The sequence below is a fragment of the Bombus vancouverensis genome, chromosome 1 (genome assembly GCF_051014615.1).
Source record: "Bombus vancouverensis nearcticus chromosome 1, iyBomVanc1_principal, whole genome shotgun sequence".
NCBI classification, from domain to species: Eukaryota; Metazoa; Arthropoda; class Insecta; order Hymenoptera; family Apidae; genus Bombus; species Bombus vancouverensis.
Genome location: NC_134911.1, coordinates 1,769,901 through 1,792,586, shown reverse-complemented (window position 1 = coordinate 1,792,586; position 22,686 = coordinate 1,769,901). Strand labels below are relative to the sequence as shown.

The following is a 22,686-nucleotide window of genomic DNA, read 5'->3' as shown; positions in this document are numbered from 1 at the left end:
ATACAACGAAATGGTAATTTTTAATAAAAGATTAATTAAGTGTTGTCATATATAGAGAATTAGTATACGAGGGCAAATAAGAGATAATAAAGTTAAAATAGGTACTCTAACGAAATAGTAAATATAGAGTACAACATAACCTATAATTTCATAATTCGACTAAGGATAAACTATGAAGAACCAATTAACCAAAAGTGACTCGCAAATTAATTAATAAATCACGACATAATATTATATTCAATCAGGATAACCTACAATTTGACAATTTAATCAAATCTCGTAATAACTTCATGAATAATTCAAAGGAAAGGAAAAAGGAATGGAACGATAGGAATACACACCTTTATAACAAACAGGAAATATCAAGCAATTTAATATACAGCAAATATGGACATACAAAACCACAATAAACAAAATATATCTTATATACAACTAGATATAAAATATATAAAACACCTAGGCATATTAACACACTTCAATAAACCAGGCACTATTGTCAGAATCCACACACGAAACGTCAAGATTAAAGTAAAAGGGATTCCACGAACAATACACTCGAACAAGTTAAAACTAACAGAATCGAAACAGACCACAAGAACGATTTCAAGAGACAACGTAGTACGGTAGTATATGGAACAACACTGCTTGTCGAATACTGCAGATAGTGGTAACCTAAAAGGAAAAAGGAAAATTACTATGCGTGCTCTAACTATTACTTAAATATAAAATGTGTAATTCAATAAAATAATTACAAAACAGAGGAAGTGGAAAATACCTCGTGAACAATTACTCATCGTAGAAGGAAGTGTATATGCGAAGACAGGTTATTTGTCCATATCCGTAGAACACAAGGTATGACAGCTAACTGAAACAAATGGAAGAATTAACTTCAATTGTTTCAATACAAAACATAATATTACTAAATGTCTATAACAATATTGTGCCTAAGGAAGTGTGACAGTGCTTATCGAATCATGCAGATAGTAGAAACGTAAAAGAAAAAGGAAAATTATTATGTGTGTGTTCTAACCATCATTTAAATACACAACATGTTAATTCAATAAAATAATTAAAAGCAGTGAAAGTTAAAAGCACGTAGTGCACAATTAATCATCGTAGAAGTAAAAAGTACATGCAGGAATTTCGCAGAAACAAGTTGTGGACCCACTCCGTAGAACATAGTATATGACTGTCAGCAGAAACGAATAAATAAATTAACCTCAATTGCCTTAATATATATGGAAGAAAATAATACTATTAAAAATTTACAATTATATTTCAATTAAACTAAACGAAGCACAACAATCAATAATTGATGCTCGACAACAAACTTACAGTTCGCTAATGGAAAATAAAACCGAAAAAATCAAGAAAGTTAGTGACATTATAATGAAATAACTCAGCGTTGACATAGCGGTCTTTAATAAGAAGAAATAAAATTAATTAGTAAGCGCAGGAAGAGTTAAGAAATAACTAGGATAGGTTAAGTCAGTGACAACGATAATTTACTATTCACATTGAAGAAATTTATACAAGGGTCAACACAGTTATGAGAAACCAACTACCAAATTGGAGTAAACGTGTACGAAGAATCGAAGTTGATATTACTGGAATGATCAAGAAGACGTGAGAAAATAGGAAAGTCAAAAATTAGTGACATAACAAACGATTCAACACCGACCGAATGGTCTTAGCAAACAAGAAAAGGTACTTTATAAGTTAACGAGATTTGTATGCAACCAATCATCGTAGAAGGAAGTGTGCATGCAGGAACTCCACGAGAATTGGCTACGGATCCAACTTTGCAAAACATAATATACGACGGTATGAAGATATCGAAAGTAATAAATACCGACGTAACCAATCATAACCTAAAAAGGGGAAGAATGTTGTAAACCATATTGGAATAGGAATTGATAATAATAAAAAGCTCGTTACTCACATCGGAAGATATACATTAAAACCGACGCAGTTACAAGAAGCCTACTACCAAACTTAAGTGAATACTTACGGAATACTGAACCAGATACTACTGAAACAGTCAAGGCAGCAACAAGAAACTGGAAAACCAAGGAAATATTCTGACATTATAACAAAACAATTCGATGTTAGCGACGCGGTCTTAGCAAACAAGATAGTGGACGGACTATTTTACTATACAGATATTTACAAAATACAGTGTTTTATATATATTTATATATATACTTACAATTCCAGGATAAGTAAAAGTAGTCTTGACAAGTGTTAGACATGTAACGAAGAATCAGAAGATACCAAACGCACACCATGTAACCGTTCCAAGTAAAGGACACAGCGATGAAGGATTAGAATTGTAGAACCTATAAACAATAAAGATTTTAACTAGCAATGTATAAGATTAGCTCCTAAATTCTATGTAAAGGCGGCAAATTACACGCACAAGGTAACGACAACTTCATAACAAAGAAACAGAAAATAGCCAATAATATAGGAATAGGTTATGAATTAATTAAAACTGATTAACTGAGTATCAACGACAAACGCGATTAAGATAAAAAATTATTATATTGTACTAAGTTAATATAGCATAATTGTATTAAGTCTAGCGTAGAGAAATAAGGTTATTTTACGCAGTAGAACTGGTAATAACAAACTATGCACATATTACTATCAAATTAATTAAGCGAACACTCTATAAAAATAAACCACTCGTAACACAACAATAAAACAGTGCTATTGATAAATTATAAAATTTAACAATAACATAAGCCACATGCTATTATATTAAAATAACACACTATGCACATATTAGTATTAAATTAATTAAGCGAACACTCTATAAAAATAAACCACTCGAAACATAACAATAAAATAGTGCTATTGATAAATTATAAAAATTAACAATAACACAATCCACATGTTATTATATTAAAGTAACACATAGTATATATGCACATTATAATGATTACACAAACAATACTATTGTCATTTAAAAATTCTAACTGCGCTAAAATAAAGGAAAATAAGCGACGGACGAATAATTGTTTCAGTATTAAACAAATTAAGGACGCGTCACTTTTACTAGAGACACTCACGAGCGGCCATCTTGGACTGTTATGATAGCTCTTACACGTGCGCATCGGCATACATGCAATAATTACGCACATTAAATAAATGCAAAATAATATTATTCCCACTGCAATTATACGTCAACTATTAAAATAAAGTCATAAATAATTAACGGATAAATAATAGATTTCACATTAATAAAATGTCACTATATACTACGAACATTCACAGGCGGCCATTTTGGATAATCAACACGTGCATATAGTAACCTTTATGCGTTACAAAATAAATCATATTTTAAATAAATGATTATAAAAATGGAAGATCGTAACACAACGTAATCGTAACGCAAGAATACTGGAAATTGATAGAAACCAGCCGTGAGAAACAAACCATGAAATAATATATTAAGCTTACTATTATAAAAAAAAATGATATTTTATTGAAAGAAACAGGAAATAACACATAAGAAGACTCGGCAAATACTAAGTTGCCACGCGCCTTGAACGATTCACTGGCAAAAGCAAAGAAGTTACCAGATACATCGCAGATGCAACTTCAGCAAGGACAAGTTGGCACGCGCCTGCCACGTTCCACTGGCATCAGTAAGGAAGTTCTGGGAAACATCGCAGACGCAACATTAGCAAAATACGAGCTACTACGATACCTACATTTTATCACGCACCTTGCATGTCCCTAATACTCAACGAAATACGAGAAATTAAGAAGACGAAACTTCAGCAGCATCTATGTGTCTCTAGGATACGAGAAATTAGGAATAGCGTAAATAAGATAATCAAGAAGACGAAACTTCAGTACAATCCGCGAAAGTAGACAGTTACAAAATTCCTAATTTGTCACGTAGCAATGCTGTGACTCCCATAGAGATGATCCATCACGTGACAATTAGGATATTATAAATAAGCGGGAATAACATAGAGTAGAAGAGTCCTTATTTAAAATTCAGACCATTCATCGCTTCTTGCTGAGGTGACTTTTATCTTTTCGATTCTTTCTTGTTTTTGTCATCTGATATGATCAAGATGAAATGAATATCACTCTGTGTGTGCGACTTGTAGGATTTCGCAAGCCTTGCCCAAAGACGGGCGATATTTGCCAACGATGGGAGGAGGATTGCGAAAATCGATAAGTGTTTTCGATAATTGAAAACACCGTTAACACAGGTTTAACACAGCGAATAATCAGTTAGATTTAACAATTTAGAAAATATAAGTCGTTCTTGGCAACTAGTGGAGTTGTAAGCGAAAAATGATTATTTTAATTGGCAACTGGGTTCACTGTGGATAATCAGTGTGGCTTCGTAGGCCTCGCCCAAGGATGAGCAATCTGCTAACGATGGGAAGAGGATAACGAAAACCATAGATGTTCTCTGCGTTGAAAACACCGTAATCACTGGTTGATACAGCGAAAAATTATAAACGAAATTAGATCGAAAGTTGATAAAGTTGTTTTATTACAGACAATTTATTAAATCTTGGCCAAGAACGCTTATTTCAATTTTGTAACTATATTCTCTCTGTGAACAATCCGTGTGGCCTCGTAGGCCTCGCCCAAGGATGAGCAATCTGCTAACGATGGGAGAAGGAAAACGAAAACCATAGATGTTTCCAGTGTTTGGAAAACACCGTAATCACAGATTGATACAGAGAGTAATTATCGTAAATTCAAGACGTTCGGATAAAATCTATATGAATTGTGTACTTGGTAGTTTTATCTATCAACAATAGCTGCCGACGGGTACTTTTGTTCGGAGACAATTTTTGTTCGACTGCAAGTTAAAAGAGAAGAGGATATACAATTTCAAATTTCCTACCTTAATTAGATGTGAAGTCGATCAGTGATGAGTACAGCTTGGTGATGAGTCGAATTTTGACAATTAACTTTGATTCCGCAGATGAAGTGACGATACGAATGTTTAATTCGAATGATGGTGAACGTTCGGAAATTTTTAAAACCAAACACTATCGATACTCAGGTTCGACGGACCGAGTCGCAACGCGAACACTTTGATTTTCGAATAGTTATTCGACGCTTGGATTTTTCGAACTTAATTAGCTTTACACAATTTTAACGGACAGAATGATAACGTGCACGGCTAGTACTAACTTTATACTCGATTTTGACTGAGAGTCGACGTAGACGTACCGACTTTCGGATGAACAAAGAACGCCGTTCTGGTTACTACCCGTTATTTGTATTTTCTTAATTGTCACGTGATAGATTATCGTAATATCTTTACCTGACAAATTAGGAATATTATAACTGCTTACTTTCGTGGATTGTGCTGAAATTTCGTCTTCTTGGTTGTCTCATATTTTTGGGACACGTGGAGTCTGCTGAAGTATCGTCTTCTTGATTGTCTTATGTTTCGTTTGGTGTTAGTGACATGCGGTGTGCGTGATAAAATGTAGATACCGTAGTAGCTCGTATTTTGTTGATGTTGCGTCTGAGGTCCTTCCCTACTGATGCCAGTGGAACGCGCGTGGCAGCTTGTCCTTGCTGAGGTTGCATTTGTGATGTGTCTAGTAATTTCTTTGCTGGTGTGAATGGAACGTACAAGGCACGTGGCAACTTAGTGTTTTGCCGAGTCTTTGCACGTGTGGGACGCTGTACTATCTTCCCCAAAAAACCATTAAAAATAACACGTCACTTCATAAGGGATAAGACACTCAGGACCCTGAACGCCAACTTCCACACCTACCAACTCAAACAGGAAAGGCCTTTCCGGGTGGTCCTACGAAACATACACCACTCAGCAGACATAGACGAACTCAAATACGAACTCTCAAAACTCGGCCACGAAGTCATCAACGTAAGTAATATAAGGCATAGAGTCTCGAAAGACCCGTTATCCTTATTCTTCCTAGACATTAAACAAAAGCCGAACAATAAGGAAATCTACAACATCAGTCGCCTAATGAACGCGATAGTAAAGATCGAACCACCGCTCGTGAAAAAAGAAATAGTGCAATGCAAAAGGTGCCAAAGGTACGGTCATACGCAGAAATACTGCAACCATACTTTCCGCTGCGTTAAATGCGCAGGCACTCACTCCACTGACCAGTGCGCCAAATCACCGGAAACCCCAGCGAAATGCATCCACTGCCAAGGGGACCACCCTGCCAAATACAAAGGCTGCCCAGCATATAAAACACTATACACGAACAGGTACCCTAAGCTCAGAGCAAAAGAGGTATCCAACCAAACACCCAGCCCGCCGAAATTCACGACTACCCCAACCCCCTCAACCAACCAAACACCCAGTCCTACCAAATTCATCTCCACCTCAACCTCCTATGCCCAAGCAGTACAAGGCATCCAAAATAACCCGAACAGCCAAAGGAACCTTCCCCAAAACAGTGTCCCCAACCCACCTAACACAGACAACTCCTCAAGGCTTGAAAAGCTAATAGAGAAACAATCAAAGCAAATAAACCACTTGCTATCGCTACTAACACTCATGAAAAATTAGCACGCCCCGACTCAAAATAAAACCAAGGCGCATAGCACTCTGGAACGCCAACGGTCTAGCGCAACACAAACTTGAACTAGAACTCTTCTTAAAACACCAGCAAATCGACGTAATGCTCGTATCGGAAACCCACTTCACCGACAAGAGCTACCTGAAAATAAATGGTTACAAATTCTACCATACCCAACACCCCAGCGGAAAGGCCCACGGTGGCACCGGAATAATAATCAAAGCAAGTATTAAGCACTACGAACTTCCATCATTCCAGAAAGACTACCTCCAAGCAACAAACGTAGCAATAGAAGACTGTCATGGCTCAATCACCACCTCAGCAGTATACTGCCCTCCCAGACACTCCATCGCCAAAGAAGACTTTGATAACTTCCTGGACACCCTGGGCAATAGATTCATAGTTGGAGGAGACTATAACGCCAAGCACATCCAATGGGGCAGCAGACTGGTTACAGCAAGAGGCAAAAACCTCTTAAACAGCATAATAAACAACAACCTCAACTACCTCACCACATACGAACCCACATACTGGCCCACTGACACCAACAAAATACCCGACCTTCTCGACTTCTTCATAACTAAAAATATCCCATCAAGACACGTCCAGATCAACTCCTCGGCTGATCTCTCCTCTGATCATTCTCCCGTGATAGCAACAGTCAGTTCAACAATCATCGAGAATACACCTAATGGCTCCATTCACAACCAACACACCAACTGGCAGCTCTTCAGAGAAGTCTTTACACACTCAACCTCAGCCTTCACCCCACAAAAACAAAGGAAGATATCGAAGCAGCCACGGAATACTTAAACACGAGCATAATAAACGCAATCCGCCTCTCCACACCGACAAAGCCATCTAACAGCAAACAAGAATATCCCCAATACATACTAAAAAAAATAGCAGAAAAACGTAGACTAACAAGAGTATGGCAGACCCATAGAACACCGGAGGACAAACGCAAACTTAACAACGCAACTAGAAAGCTATCCAGAACCTTAAAAAACTGTAAAAACGACTGTTTCCATAAATACCTCGCCAGCTTATCCCCCACAGCCGACGCCAACTACTCACTATGGAAGGCCTCCAGGAAACTCACACGCCCCCCACAAATAATCCCACCTATCCGCCGTCCGCAAGGTGGATGGGCGCGAAGCCCTATAGAAAAAGCCGACCTGTTTGCTAAACACTTGTCAAAAGTATTCAAACCCCATTCCCCCAAAGCCGCCGCGGACGTTACTGAATACCTGCACACCCCCTTCCAAATGTCCCCTCCTATCGAACCCTTCTCCTCTGCAGAGACTATAGAAACAATCAGTGGCCTAAACCCCAAGAAAGCAGCAGGACACGACCTAATAAGCAATAAAGCAATCAAGGAACTTCCCACAAAAGGGATAGCACTCATCACATCGATTTTTAATGCTATCCTTCGCCTGGAACACTATCCTAAGGCCTGGAAAATCTCATTGATTACCCTCATCCCTAAACCCGGTAAACCGATATACGAAACCTGCTCCTATCGCCCAATCAGTCTTTTACCTACCCTGTCCAAACTATTCGAGAAGATGCTCACGAACCGACTCCTTCCAATCCTAGAGAACTTGAAAACACTCCCAGATCACCAATTCGGCTTCCGAAAACATCATTCTACAGTAGAGCAAATCCACCGCTTAACTCATACAATCAGCCAAACACTCGAAAAGAAAAAATATTGCTCAGCGGTTTTCCTAGACATCCAACAGGCATTCGACAAAGTATGGCATGAAGGGCTACTATACAAGCTTAAAAAGATCCTACCTCACCCCTACTACTCCATCCTAAAATCCTACCTAACCAATAGACAATTCATGGTTAAATGCCTAGACGCCACTTCCGCAACATTCCCAATAGAATCCGGCATACCCCAAGGTAGTGTCCTCGGACCCCTACTGTACTCCATCTACACTGCCGATCTACCTATATCAAACGAGATAACAATAGCAACATTTGCAGACGACACAGCGCTATTAGCTACCCACGCAGACCCGGTAATAGCCTCATCCACTCTCCAGCGAAGTCTCGACTCCATGGAAAAGTGGTTTCACAAATGGGGCTTCACAGTCAACGAAAAGAAATCCTCACATGTAACCTTCACGCTCCGAAAACAAACCTGCCCCCAGGTCACCATCAACAATGCAACAGTTTCTAGCAGGGACACAGTCCGATACCTGGGCATGACCCTATACAGGAGACTAACGTGGAAGACACACATCTCAGATAAAACGAAGCAACTAAAGGACAAACTAAAAAAACTCTATTGGCTCACGGGCCGACGCTCCAAACTAAACATACAGAATAAAATTACCCTCTACAAGACCGTAATAAAACCTGTCTGGACCTACGGAATCCAACTATGGGGAACAGCAAGTAACTCCAACATCGAAATACTACAACGATTCCAATCGAAAACGCTAAGAGCCTTAATAGACGCACCTTGGTATGTTACCAACGAAACCATCCATCGCGACCTCAAGATACCTACAGTCAAAGAGGAAATAGCAAAATATAGCGACAGATATAGCAAAAGAGTCAACAAACACCGAAACCCCCTAATCACTGGACTACTCGATACGACGGACCAGATTCGCAGGCTGAAGAGGCACTACCCGCTAGACCTAAACGTTAGATTCATTTAATTATCCAAATTAAGCATATGCACTTACTTATAATACTTATAAATTATACCTATCTATAATAAGTATTAACTTATTGTAAATAAACAGCCATGTCACTGCGCCACGCCAGAAAAATTACTGAAAATTCTCAACGCGAGAATTGATTGTAATTTCAACAAATAAATAAAAAAAAAAAAAAAACTTCATAAGGGATGGTGTGAAGTGGCAATTCGTAACAGCTGTTAATTGTTTGGCGAGTTCGTTTTACTTGGCGAGTTTAATTTGCTTAGTGAGTTTTTAGGTTAGTTTTCCTTTTTATGTAATAATTCATAGTAATGAGTGGTTTCGATTGTTCAATATTTTGTATGTTTGGTAGTGTCGATTTTCTTTACTGCATTTCCATGTTTTCTTTTTTATGAATGCAGGTTATGTTAGATCATGGATACTGATGTATCTGAAGTATGTATTATTTTGATTTGTTTTGACTTCATCCTGTTTCATATTGTTGTTCATTTCCTTAAACTTGTGTGTTTTATTTTAGTGTGAGAGGAAGAAAAGAAATAGAGGGAGGCGTAGACCATTCATACCTCCTTTGAAATGTTTAAGAAAACATGGTCGTCGTGGCGGCGCAAAAGGTCGTAGTCGGATGTTAAAGAGGTTGGGGAAATCATTTTCTATGGAGGGTAGCAATAGTGTGGCTCCAACCCCATTGTCGAGTCTTGAGGATCCTTCCGTTGTCGACCTAACTTTCTCCGATGAGGATACCCTTGAGTTGCCGCCAGGTTCTTCTATGGTCGAAGTGGTCGATACAGATACCTGTGCGAAGGTTCGTTTTCCAGAGGAGATCCTTGATCAAGTGTTGGTGGCTTATCTACGCCACCATTCCTCAGGTCAGGGTGGTACTTGCCTGGACATACTCTCATGGTGTTTAGATAGGTTTCGTGAGATGTATCCGGATGCTCCGTATGTGACTTCTGAGTTTATTTAATAACAGTGCTTTATATGCCTACGTGTATTTTGAACAGGTGTTGTTTTATTAGAGTGATTTTATTTATATGTAATTTTTTTTATAAGGTGTATTTTATTTGTTATTTTCCTCCCTTGCATTGGCGCGTTGTGAGTAGTGTCGACTCTGGATGGTGGTTTGTGCTTCTTGATTGTTACTTTGGTAAATTATAATTACGTAGATTTTGATTTTTATTTCCATTGCCTCCGCTGTTTAGTTTGATTTACTGTTGTAGGTTTCGGTGATTTTGGTATTAGCGTTGGATAATTGTTAAACAATTAGCGTCCTAGTGTGTATCCTATTTGTTTTCTTGTATTTAATTTAATTTTTTCCTTTTTGGTTTATCTTTATTCGCTGCATATGGTGTTTCAGTGCAAGAAGAAGAAGTGTTGTCAAGAATCCGTGAGTGGCCCCAGAAGACGCAGTCATCGTGTGTGAGCAGGAACGAAGAGTCGAGTTTACTGAGGGTGGCGTGTGACATTTGTGTTGTGTTTTGTTGTGTACAATATGTATTTATATATGTCGGGTTTACATTAGAATTAGGGTTAGGGGCGTGAAACGAATCTTCGTTTGGGTTACACGTTGTCATCATGCAATAGAGAAGACATTGACTAGTGCAAATACGATTATTATAGAACCGGACAAGTAACCGTGGTAGTTAGGTACTCGAGAAACTAATGACAATGATCCTAGGTTCAATAACGAATCCGCGGCCGACGGGATGATAGATGAACGTACTCACAAAATCTAAGTCGGACGCGTAATATTCACTGGTCGTAAAGGGTTACTCCTTTCATCGATGAGATCGCGAGCGAGGATGCCTTTCCCGTCCCGATGATGCCACAGAGGAAAACTATAATGGGGTGTGTCTAAGGACACGAGATCATCGGATTCGTCGAGAAAAGCTTTCGTTCAGAAAGTAAGGGAAATTGGCGTTGCTGCTAATTGGTCAATCTCCATATCGGTGGTTAGAAAAAGGTGCTAGCCGCCCTCGAGGGAAAGTTGCTAGTGGGAGACGCCGCTCGTTGAAAAATAGGTCTCCCCTATTTTCCCGTAGTTGGGACAAAGACTGTTTGTCTGTTTGAAGGACTTTAGTTGACTAAATCTTAAGATTTATAACGGGCCCTCGAGCTAGCCGAACATGTACTGCGGAGACGCATCGACATCTGGCAATCATCTTACTCGAAGAATAGGGTCTGCGTGTGGCGAGCTACGGGACAGAGACCGTTGGAATGTTTACTGTCGAGTGTTACAACTATTTCCTTTTTAAGGAGAGCTATAGAATTATTCCATGCCTTTGTTAGACAAAGCGTTCATCCCGTGATCGCGGCTACGTTCGGCGACTGGCTGTCGCCTCGAGCCCAAGCTCATTATCACAATTCTCGAACAATTACAATCGGATTGAATAACTACAATTATTTAATTACAGCTATAGTAGACTCTAGGTTACAATGTTGCGGGATTAATCAAAATTCCAAAGACTCCGGTGTTCTTTCATCTCCGACATATATATGTCGGAGATAAGAGGACACCGGTGCCTTCCCTCTGAAACCTCGGGAAAATCCATAAAAACATTGTAATTAAAATCTACAGTTGTAACTAAACGATTTGCCGTCATTCTAACCAATTGTATTTGTTTGAGACTTGTGACAATGAGCTTGGGCTCAAGGCGACAATTAGTCGCCGAACGTGGCCGCGGTCAACGGGACGAACTCTCCATCTAACAAAGGCATTGAGTAATCCTATAGCTCTCCTTAAAAGAAAGATTTGTAGCAGCACGTGGCAGTAAACATTCCAACGGTTTCTGTCCCGTAGCTTGCCACACGCAGATCCTATTCTCCGGGCAGGATGTTTACCAGATGTCGACGCGTCTCCACAGTACGTGATCGGCTAGCCCGAGGACCGTCATAAACACTAATATCTAGTTACCTAAAATCCTTCAACAGATACACAGTCTTTGTCCCAGTTACGGGAAGACAGGAGAGACCTATTTTTCCACGAACGACGTCTCCCACTAGCAACCCTCCCTCAAGGGCAGCTAGCATCCTTTTCTAACTACCGATATGGAGATTGGCCAATTAGCAGCAACGTCAATTTCCCTTACTTTCCGAACGTAGGATGTCCCCGACGAATCCGATGATCTCGTGTCCTTAGACACACCCCGTCATAGTTTTCCTCTGGGGTATCACCGGGACGGAAAGTCATTCTCTCTTGCGGTCTCATCGACAAAAAAAGAGATTAACGCCAGCGACTATTAACACAGAATCCGACTTAGATCTTTGCGAGTGCGTACGGCTACCGTCCCGTTGTCCGCGGGTTCGTTATTGAGCCTAGGATCATTGTCATTAGTTTCTCGAGTATCTAATTACCACAGTTACTTGTCCGGTTCTATGGTAATCGTATGTGCACTAGCCAATGTCTTCTCTATTGCATAACGACGACGTGTAATCCAAACGAAGATTTGCTTTACGCCCCTAACCCTAATTCTAATGTGAACCCGACATATATATATATATATTATTTCGTTGGTTGAATCCTTTGTAATATAAATTTTATGAAGTGGTTTTGTATATTTATTTCTTAGGTTTGTAGATTATTAATTGTTTGACATAGTAATACATATATATATATGTGGCGGCACGGGCCACGGAACTTTTCAACGGCTCCGGATACAAAGCGCGACGCCGCCTAAGCGCAACACCGACGTGCCCAATGTATCATCGATATCTTCACACTCTTTCCGCCGAATTCTCGGAAGAGCATACACGTGCCAGCACAGGCGGCACATCTAATGAATGCACGCTAGTGGGGATATCGATGGGCTACGAAGGGAAGGATCTGCGCGATCCAAAACAGAGTCAGTCTGTCTTGCGCCATTAAAAGTGTAACTCCTCGGTCCTATTTGATAGCAACGCGTCGAACGACATCTCGGTGTCTATCGTTATTTGTTAGTTGTTACCTATTGTCTGTTAAGTGTAATTGTTGATTATTAATTGTTAACTCTGATTGTTGATTAGTTCTAATAAACTGTTATTCGTAAAAACACCAAGAGTAGTTCCTTACGCACCTATCACTATACCACCTCAAACTGGTGACTACCGACGTGATTTGACGTAATATTTAGTGAAAGAGGTGACAGTGATAGTGCTATCGTTTTGACCACCGATTTTGAGTGCACCGCGACGATGGAAGGTAATACACAGGGAACCATAGCCAGCCAGGTGATCAGCATGTCTCCACTGCTGCCCACGAACACGGCGGCATGGTTTGCTCTTCTGGAGAGACAATTCGAGGCAGCGCGAATTACGGAAGACACCATTAAGTACGTGACGCTGGCAAAATGCCTCAACGATCAACAGCTCCAGGACGTCGAAGACCTAATGACGAACCCTCCAGACATCGGACGCTACGAAAAATTAAAACATGCGCTCATTCGCAAATTATCCGATACGGACGCGACCCGGATAAAGAAGTTGGTGGAAAGCGAGGAGATGGGAGATAGAAAACCATCCCAGTTTTATCAACACCTAAAAAAACTCTCCAGCCCCTCCACGCCCGATGATTTTATCCTCACGCTGTGGAGGAACCGATTACCCGCTCGCATCAGGCGTATCCTCGCGGCAGTCGACGATTCGGACCCAGAAAGGTTATTGCGGCAGGCGGACCTGATCGCTGAAGAATTCAGGGAGGATTTTCAGCGCACCGCCCGGGTAACGGCAGTAATGGACCCACCAGCGCAAAACGCTGGAGCATACGAACCAATGGCCGCCGCAATCAACGTGTTGAGCGAGCAAATATCACAGTTGCAGGCACAGATGAACGCGTTGAGCATGATTAATCATCGTCGACCACGATCACGATCACGCTCGCGTTCGCGATACCACCGACGTTCGCGCTCGCGAGATCGGCCACGGCAAGACGGTCTGTGCTTCTATCATGCAAAGTTCGGAGAACGCGCGAGGAGCTGTCGTTTCCCATGCACGTGGAAGTCGGGAAACGAGACCAGCCGTCCGTAGACGCGGCAGACGACGACGGCCTGAGATCCCGCCGCATCTTCGTTACGGACAAGGGAACGAAGATTTCTTTCCTCGTAGACACCGGCGCTGACATCAGCGTATACCCCCGCAGTAAAATTCATAGGCACGTCAAGAAAAACGCGTACGAACTATTCGCGGCCAACGGGACGCGCATCGCAACGTATGGTACCACTGCGATTGGCCTTAACCTGTCCCTTAGACGAGCCTTCAAGTGGAACTTCGTAATTGCTGACGTTCAAACGCCTATCATAGGCGTAGATTTTTTAAGCCATTATGGGTTGCTCGTGGACCCGCGAAACAAACGACTCCTCGACACGACAACCCAATTATCAACAAGGGGATATGCTGCCACGACGGAAGAAATATCCATCAAAACCGTAATCGGCGAATCGGTCTACCACCGACTTTTGGCGGAGTTTCCGGATCTAACTCGTCCACCGGCCTTCGGACGAGAGAAAATCCGACACAGTGTGGTACACCATATTGAAACCACACCCGGGCCACCCGTCTACAGTAAACCTCGACGTCTCGCACCGGATCGCCTCAAGCAAGTCAAGGCGGATTTCGCAACAATGATCGAGCAAGGAGTGATGCGGCCATCGAAGAGTCCATGGGCATCACCCCTGCATGTCGTCCCAAAGAAGGACGGAAGTCTACGACCATGCGGCGACTATCGTGCGTTGAACGCTCGCACCATACCCGACAGGTACTCCCCACCACATATCGAAGATTTCGCGCAACATCTGTACGGTAAGCGTGTCTACTCAAAAATCGACCTTGTCCGCGCTTACCACCAAATCCCGATCGCGCCAGAAGACGTTAAGAAAACCGCGATCACGACACCTTTCGGACTTTTCGAAACAACCAACATGATGTTTGGGCTTCGAAACGCCGCGCAAACGTGTCAAAGATTCGTTGACGAAATTAGACTTCGTGTTCGCTTACATAGACGATTTCCTAATCGCATCCGAAACCGAGGAACAACATCGCGAACACCTTCGGATTTTGTTTGAACGCTTAAACGAGTATGGCGTAGTCATCAACCCAGTAAAGTGCGAATTCGGTGTGAACGAAATCACATTCTTGGGACACACCGTAAACGCCGACGGGATAAAGCCGCTAGCCGAACGCGTTGACGCTATTGTAGAAGTACCGCTCCCCGGGACCGTTAAAGCACTACACAGGTACCTCGGTATGATTAATTTCTACCGACGTTTCATACCGGGGGCCGCAAAAATTTTTCAACCCCTAAACGACCTATTAAAAGGAGGAAAAAAGGGCAACGCGCCCATCAAATGGACAGAGCAATCCGAAGCCAGCTTCCGCGAATCGAAACGCGCCCTCGCTAACGCCACGATGTTAGCGCATCCGATACCTGGCGCACCTGTTAGCCTCGCGGTAGACGCATCCGACTATGCAATAGGAGCGGTCCTCCAGCAACGCGTCAACGACTCTTGGCAGCCGTTAGGTTTCCTTACCAAACCGTTGAACTCCGCGCAGCGAAAGTACAACGCGTACGACCGCGAATTACTCGCTATGTACACTGCGGTAAAGCGATTTCGACACGCCATTGAAGGGAGAAATTTTACAATTTACACCGATCATAAACCCCTTACATATGCGTTCAACCAAGATCCTGATAAGTGTTCGCCGCGACAATTCCGGCAACTAGATTACATCGGACAATTCACCACCGACATAAGATATATCAAGGGGTTAGACAATAACGTTGCCGACGCTCTGTCACGCATCGAAGCGATAGGAAAGTCTGTGGACCATCGAGCTCTCGCCGCCGCGCAAGAAGCCGACAAAGAACTAAGCAACATCGTAAACTCCGGTACATCCGCGCTACGGTTAAAGAAAATACGTTTCCCCGATCACGACGTAGAAATATATTGCGACGTATCGGGTGACTTTGTACGACCGTACGTACCGAAATCCTTGCGGCGCGACGTATTTAATTCGCTCCATGGACTTTCCCATCCAGGGATACGTGCCACTCAAAACCTGGTGACGACGCGTTTCGTCTGGCCGTCCATAAACAAGGACGCCCGAAATTGGACACGACAATGTATCCCGTGTCAACAATGTAAAGTCACCAGGCACGTATCCTCACCCGTCGGAACATTCGGAGAATTAGTGGGCCGTTTCGAACACTTACACATAGACATTATCGTGATGCCATATTCAAAAGGCTACCGATATTGTCTAACGTGCATCGACCGTTTTTCGCGTTGGCCCGAAGCCATTCCCATCGCCGACATGGAGGCCGCAACCGTCGCTTCGGCTCTCCTTTCCACGTGGATATCTCGTTTCGGCGTGCCTTTAAGAATAACGACTGATCAAGGACGCCAGTTCGAGTCGAACCTATTTAACGAACTATGCCGGTTGCTCGGTATCAGACATTTGCGCACGACAACCTATCACCCCGCGTCCAACGGGATGGTAGAGCGCCTCCGCCGACAACTAAAAGCAGCAATCAAATGCCACGATACGAGCAACTGGGTGGATATCTTGCCGATAGTTCTATTAGGCATACGAACAGCTATTAAAGAGGACCTAAACGCGACGGCAGCCGAAATGGTTTATGGCACCGGCATACGATTGCCGGCAGAATTTTTTGTACCGACTAAACAACAAGCCAATTCGGAATTCGCAAGTCGCCTAAAAGACCGAATAGGAAAAATCAGGCCTCATCCAATTACGCGACACGGCGAAAAGAGAACCTTCGTGTTCTGCGACCTCGAAACATCGCCTTACGTATTTCTGCGTCGCGACGCCATCGGAGACCCCTTACAACCACCCTACGACGGGCCGTATCAGGTTATAGAGCGAGGAAAAAAGACCTTCACCATTAAAATAAATAATAAAAACGTAATAGTGTCCATAGACCGATTGAAACCCGTATTTCTATTTAACGACAATATTGAACACCATAGCACGGAAAAGCGCAATGTAACAATACCGCCCGGTGCCCGAAACGAACAAAGCGAAGGGGACTCAAGAGTTCATCACACCACACGCGCGGGCAGGAGAGTTCGATTTCCTGATCGGTTTCAGGCGGGTCTCGGATAGGCGTTAGGAGCCGGCGAACGTGCACCCTTGCCTGTAACATTTATATATTTTTCATTTATATAGCGTTATCACTGGTAAGGGGGTACTGTGGCGGCACGGGCCACGGAACTTTTCAACGGCTCCGGATACAAAGCGCGACGCCGCCAAAGCGCAACACCGACGTGCCCAATGTACCATCGATATCTTCACACTCTTTCCGCCGAATTCTCGGAAGAGCATACACGTGCCAGCACTGGCGGCGCATCTAATGAATGCACGCTAGTGGGGATATCGATGGGCTACGAAGGGAAGAATCTGCGCGATCCGAAACAAAAGCAGAGTCAGTCTGTCTTGCGCCATTAAATGTGTAACTCCTCGGTACTATTTGATAGCAACGCGTCGAATGACCTCTCGGTGTCTATCGTTATTTGTTAGTTGTTACCTGTTGTCTGTTAAGTGTAATTGTTGATTGTTAATTGTTAACTCTGATTGTTGATTAGTTCTAATAAACTATTGTTCGTAAAAACACCAAGAGTAGTTCCTTACGCACCTATCACCATACCACCTCACTTCTATAGTCCATAATTTATTTTTATACATATACACAGGTTCTCGTATTCCAATACCAATAGACGTCTTTTATGAATATGAAGTGGATAGGTCGTGATAGATACTGAAGAAAATTAGAGTATAGTTAACGATATACTTATTAACAAATACTCTGGACGTACAATTTGCGTAGAGCTTGCGATTACAATTAGCGGTTCGCGCTGCTAGCGATTCAGCAGAGTGCCCGGAACGACTTCGGATGATGATTGCTAAGATACGTCGAGGAACTTTAGTCAACTATCGACTACCATCTGCTAACTACCAATTACCGACTATCGACTATCGACTGACTTTTCGTCGCGATAATGCTGCAGAGGAAAACCATGATGGGGTGTGTCTAAGGATACGTCGTGAAAAACGTTCGTTAGGAAAGTGAGGGAAATGGACGTTGTTGTTAACCCCTTCCAGTACTTTAGCGAATCAGACTCGCGATGCAGATTTTGGCCCAAACATGAGAGAGGGAGAAGGAGAGAGAGAGAAGGAGAGAGAGAGAAGGAGAGAGAGAGAGAAGGAGAGAGAGAGAAGGAGAGAGAGAGAGAGAAGGAGAGAGAGAGAGAGAGAAAAGGAGAGAGAGAAGGAGAGAGAGAGAGAAGGAGAGAGAGAGAGAGAGAAGGAGAGAGAGAGAGAAGGAGAGAGAGAGAGAGAGAGAGCTGGATCCGTTGTAACGAGAGTTGCAAATTGTCTGTTGAGTTGTCTAGATTACAGTACGTTATTGTGACTAGTTCACGTTAAACAACCATCGTTCTTCTGTTTAATCAACATCTGTACAATCCATTTATTGTAAATAAATCATCAATAATAAATATATATAGGGTGGTTGGTAACTGCAGGTACAAGCGGGAAGGGAGTGATTCTACGCGAAAAAAGAAGTCGAAAATATAGAATACAAATTTTTTTTTTAATTTTTCCATCGAGACAACGATCTGTGGCGGATCGGTATCAACAGGACGCTGACAGGACGGGGCATCAACGCGGCGCAACACCTCCCGGGCGATCCGCTGGTACCAACCGCCAACAGATCTACAGTGAGATCCGTTATAAGGAGACGTGATAAAGTGCACGCGTACCGGGCGAAAATTCAAAGTCGATTTTCTCGAAAACAAAACCTCAAACGAAAAATTTTTATTCTATATTTTCGACTTCTTTTTTCGCGTAGAATCACCCCCTTTCCGCTTGTACCACCAGTTACCAACCACCCTGTATATTTTCGATACTACCGTAGAAGTTATTCATACCGGGGTACCTACGTAGCTGCTTAACGTTCGCGGGCTTCGGAATATTCACGACCGCTTCCACTCGCTCGTCGTTATCGTGGTTTTTTCGACGTCTTCGGGCGAACAAGAGGACGCAGGAAGGGGTGCAACAGAAATTAATTCATAAGAGGTTCCTGGAGCACTCCTATCATACGTAGGGTGGTCATCGTGGAGTTTTAGTCGGTAGGAGTCCGACACTACTCTGCTCTTACGCGGACAAAAAAAAAAAGAAAAAAAAGGTTAAACGCGATGTTGCGATGGTTCCGTTGGTCGCGAACACTTCGACTCGCTTCTGGTCGCGAGTCCGTGTATTTTGTAGCGCGGATGTGCCCATATATCGGCACCGGTGTCCGCTAGGAAGGAGATTTTTGAGTACCTGTCCATTACGAATATGCGGCGGAATACTAAGCCGTCGTCGCATGTGTCACGTAAAATTCGTGATAAAAAAAAAGATCTGAGAAATGACTTAACTCGACTCTGTCCTTTTATATTTTTATATGCTTTTATTCACAAATGTGACTAAGGATAATATTACAAGTCACAATTATAAATATTACATATATTACCGGAAGTAGCAAAGTAGCAAAAACCGCAGCCAAGCTGTATCGAGGACTAGTCTCGTGGTCGAATGCCCGCAGTTTTCATATGTTTTGTTTACCGGTGTTGAGCGGCAAGGAGAGGACCCTGAGTGCTCTACGTAATAAGAAAAAATTAGTTCAAAAAATGGTTCATTGTCAGATAGTGTGGAATGAGGTGGGTTTGGGCATGGACACTGTCACACTTACCACATCCACGGGCAGCTGATTCCTTTTTCCGTATTCCGGGTGTATGCGAAATGGGCGTTCTTAGCGTGTTTTCTAACTGATGCGTGGCAGTAACAAAGTCGGAGGTGCTTTAGTCGGTTTTCCAAAATCGATCTACGCTGATCCCATTTTCGTTTATTTGTAGGGCTCGTGTTTTCGAGGCTCAACGCACTCATCTTGGCTTGCAATTGTGCCATCACTTCGCTCCACCTATCGCCCGTCATTGGGTCATCGTCTGCTGTGACGTGTCTTTCAGTTGGATCGGTTATCGCAGTTAGTCCTCGGTCCGGGTAGATCCCGTATATACTATCGGCGAACTGGATTTGCGGTTGGGCATTCCTACTCGGCACGGCGGCTATGAAATGCTGCACATGCGTCAATGATTGGTTCCCAAAGAGTGTGCCGATGTAGTTATCCGGGGTCGAGGGAGATGGAAGATTTTGTGGATCGCAGTATGTTTGGGATGGCCTTATGTCCCCCATTTCACTGGATTCCTGCAGCATTTGCGTTCTCGTGCTGTCGCACGCGGTTGTCGTGCATTCTGCATCGTGGATACTAATCCTCCTAAACATCCTTATAATCGTGGTGATTGAATTCTCGAAAGCACTGTCATAGGTACTTTTCTCACTATACATAGTCGGAGTCATCACTTTAGGGTGGTCGAATCGTGAAAGGTGCTGAACTAAACTGGAGTATAGTTAACGATATAATCATTAACAAATAATGTTCTCGATGTACACCTTGCGTAGAGCCTGTGTTTCCAATTAACGTCTCGCACTTCGTGGATACAAGTTCGACTTGCGATAGAGTGCCTATTCGGATGACGATTGCTAAGATGCGTCGAGGAACTCTAGTGAATTATCGACTACCAAACTGCTTACTACCGACTACCGACTACCGACTACCGACTCTCGACTGATTTTGCAGATGATGCTGCAGAGGAAAACTATGATGGGGTGTGTTTAAGAATACGAAATCATCGGATTGGTCGAAGAAAACCTTTGTTAGAAAAGTGAGGGAAAGGGATGTTGCTGTTTATTGGTTAATATATTGGTAGGTGGTTAAATGGTAGGACTATTTGTTCGTTTGAAGAACCTTAGTTAGTATAATCCTCAGATTTATGGCGGGTCCTTAGGCTTATTACAGGTATGTCCTGAAGATGTTTGGATATCTGGTAATTATCTTGTGCGAGGGCAGGGTCTTTGTGTAGCGAGCCACGGAACAGGCACCATATTATATTTTCTGCTATATTGTCTTACAGTAACGTTAACGGAATAAATGTGGTATTATGTATTAAACAGTGATAGTTGAGAAAATATAGTTTTTATTTATTTGATACACCTGTATTTTTAACCCCTTAACCTACGATTTACGTTCGAGAATATTGAGCCGAGAACGTAAACAAGCGATTATATATTATATTATACAGGGTGGTTGGTAACTGGTGGTACAAGCGGAAAGAGGGTGATTCTACGTGATAAAAGAAGTCGAAAATATAGAATAAAATTTTTTGTTTATTTTTTTTTTTAAATTTTTCGTTTGAGGCTTCGTTTTCGAGAAAATCGACTTTGAATTTTCGCTCGATACGCGTGCACTTTATCGCGTCTCGATGGAAAAATTAAAAAAAGAAATTAAAAAAATGTATATGTATATGTATTGTATAATAGCGGAATTAAAACAATTTAATAGAAAAACGGAATTGCATACGTAGGGATATAAAACAAAATTATTTCTAAAATGCCAAAACGATTACACGAAGTCATTTAAACAAAATGATTTTCCAGCAAAGTATTAATATTCATTATAATATCTTTTTAATAAGCATATTTGATACGAAATTAATGTAATTTGTTACGTGAATATTTTTGCGACATAAAATTTACACGTTATTTCATCTATGCATTATTATTTACAAATCTATGTGTATTAAATAGATAAAATTTATATTTTTTCCATCTATGATGTTTAATGCATGATATCAATTATCTTCTCAATATTATTGTAAGAAAATATAGCAGCGATAACATTTCGTACATCATAGTGTCCGAATGTTGTACGATTCACCGTATGTACATTTTTCAGATTTGTTTCAAACTTTACCAATATAATCTGATACTCAAGTCTCATAAGAGTAACAATGAAATTTTAAAATGTATCACATAATACGCATAATATTTGTAACAGCACTCGACAGTCAACTTTACAATGGTGCCTGTTCCTGTACACAAAGACCCTGCCCTCGCACAAGATAATTACCAGATATCCAAACATCTTCAGGACATACCTGTAATAAGCCTAAGGACCCGCCATAAATCTGAGGATTATACTAACTAAGGTTCTTCAAACGAACAAATAGTCCTACCATTTAACCACCTACCAATATATTAACCAATAAACAGCAACGTCCCTTTCCCTCACTTTTCTAACGAAGGTTTTCTTCGACCAATCCGATGATTTCGTATTCTTAGACACACCCCATCATAGTTTTCCTCTGCAGCATCATCTGCAAAATCAGTCGAGAGTCGGTAGTCGGTAGTCGGTAGTCGGTAGTCGGTAGTCGGTAGTAAGCAGTTTGGTAGTCGATAATTCACTAGAGTTCCTCGACGCATCTTAGCAATCGTCATCCGAACAGGCACTCTATCGCAAGTCGAACTTGTATCCACGAAGTGCGAGACGTTAATTGGAAACACAGGCTCTACGCAAGGTGTACATCGAG

The 22,686-nt window shown here is 42.0% G+C and overlaps 1 protein-coding gene and 1 long non-coding RNA gene across 12 annotated transcripts in view; both read right to left on the bottom strand.

The window, feature by feature from the left end:
• LOC117162475 (uncharacterized) overlaps positions 1-22,686 on the bottom strand; it is a 417,893-nt gene that overhangs the window by 356,708 nt on the left and 38,499 nt on the right. The gene's annotated exons all lie outside the window — the stretch shown is intronic.
• LOC143305189 (uncharacterized) lies at positions 343-3,545 on the bottom strand. Of its 11 annotated transcripts, XR_013061940.1 has the most exons (6): positions 3,272-3,382; positions 3,075-3,175; positions 2,210-2,339; positions 2,012-2,060; positions 776-865; positions 343-672 (listed from the first exon to the last, which is right to left on the bottom strand). It is a non-coding gene; the product is annotated as an uncharacterized LOC143305189 (long non-coding RNA). The 11 variants fall into 11 exon arrangements; XR_013061945.1 differs by lacking the exons at positions 3,075-3,175; positions 3,272-3,382 and adding an exon at positions 3,466-3,545; XR_013061942.1 differs by lacking the exon at positions 3,075-3,175 and having other exon boundaries at positions 3,272-3,388.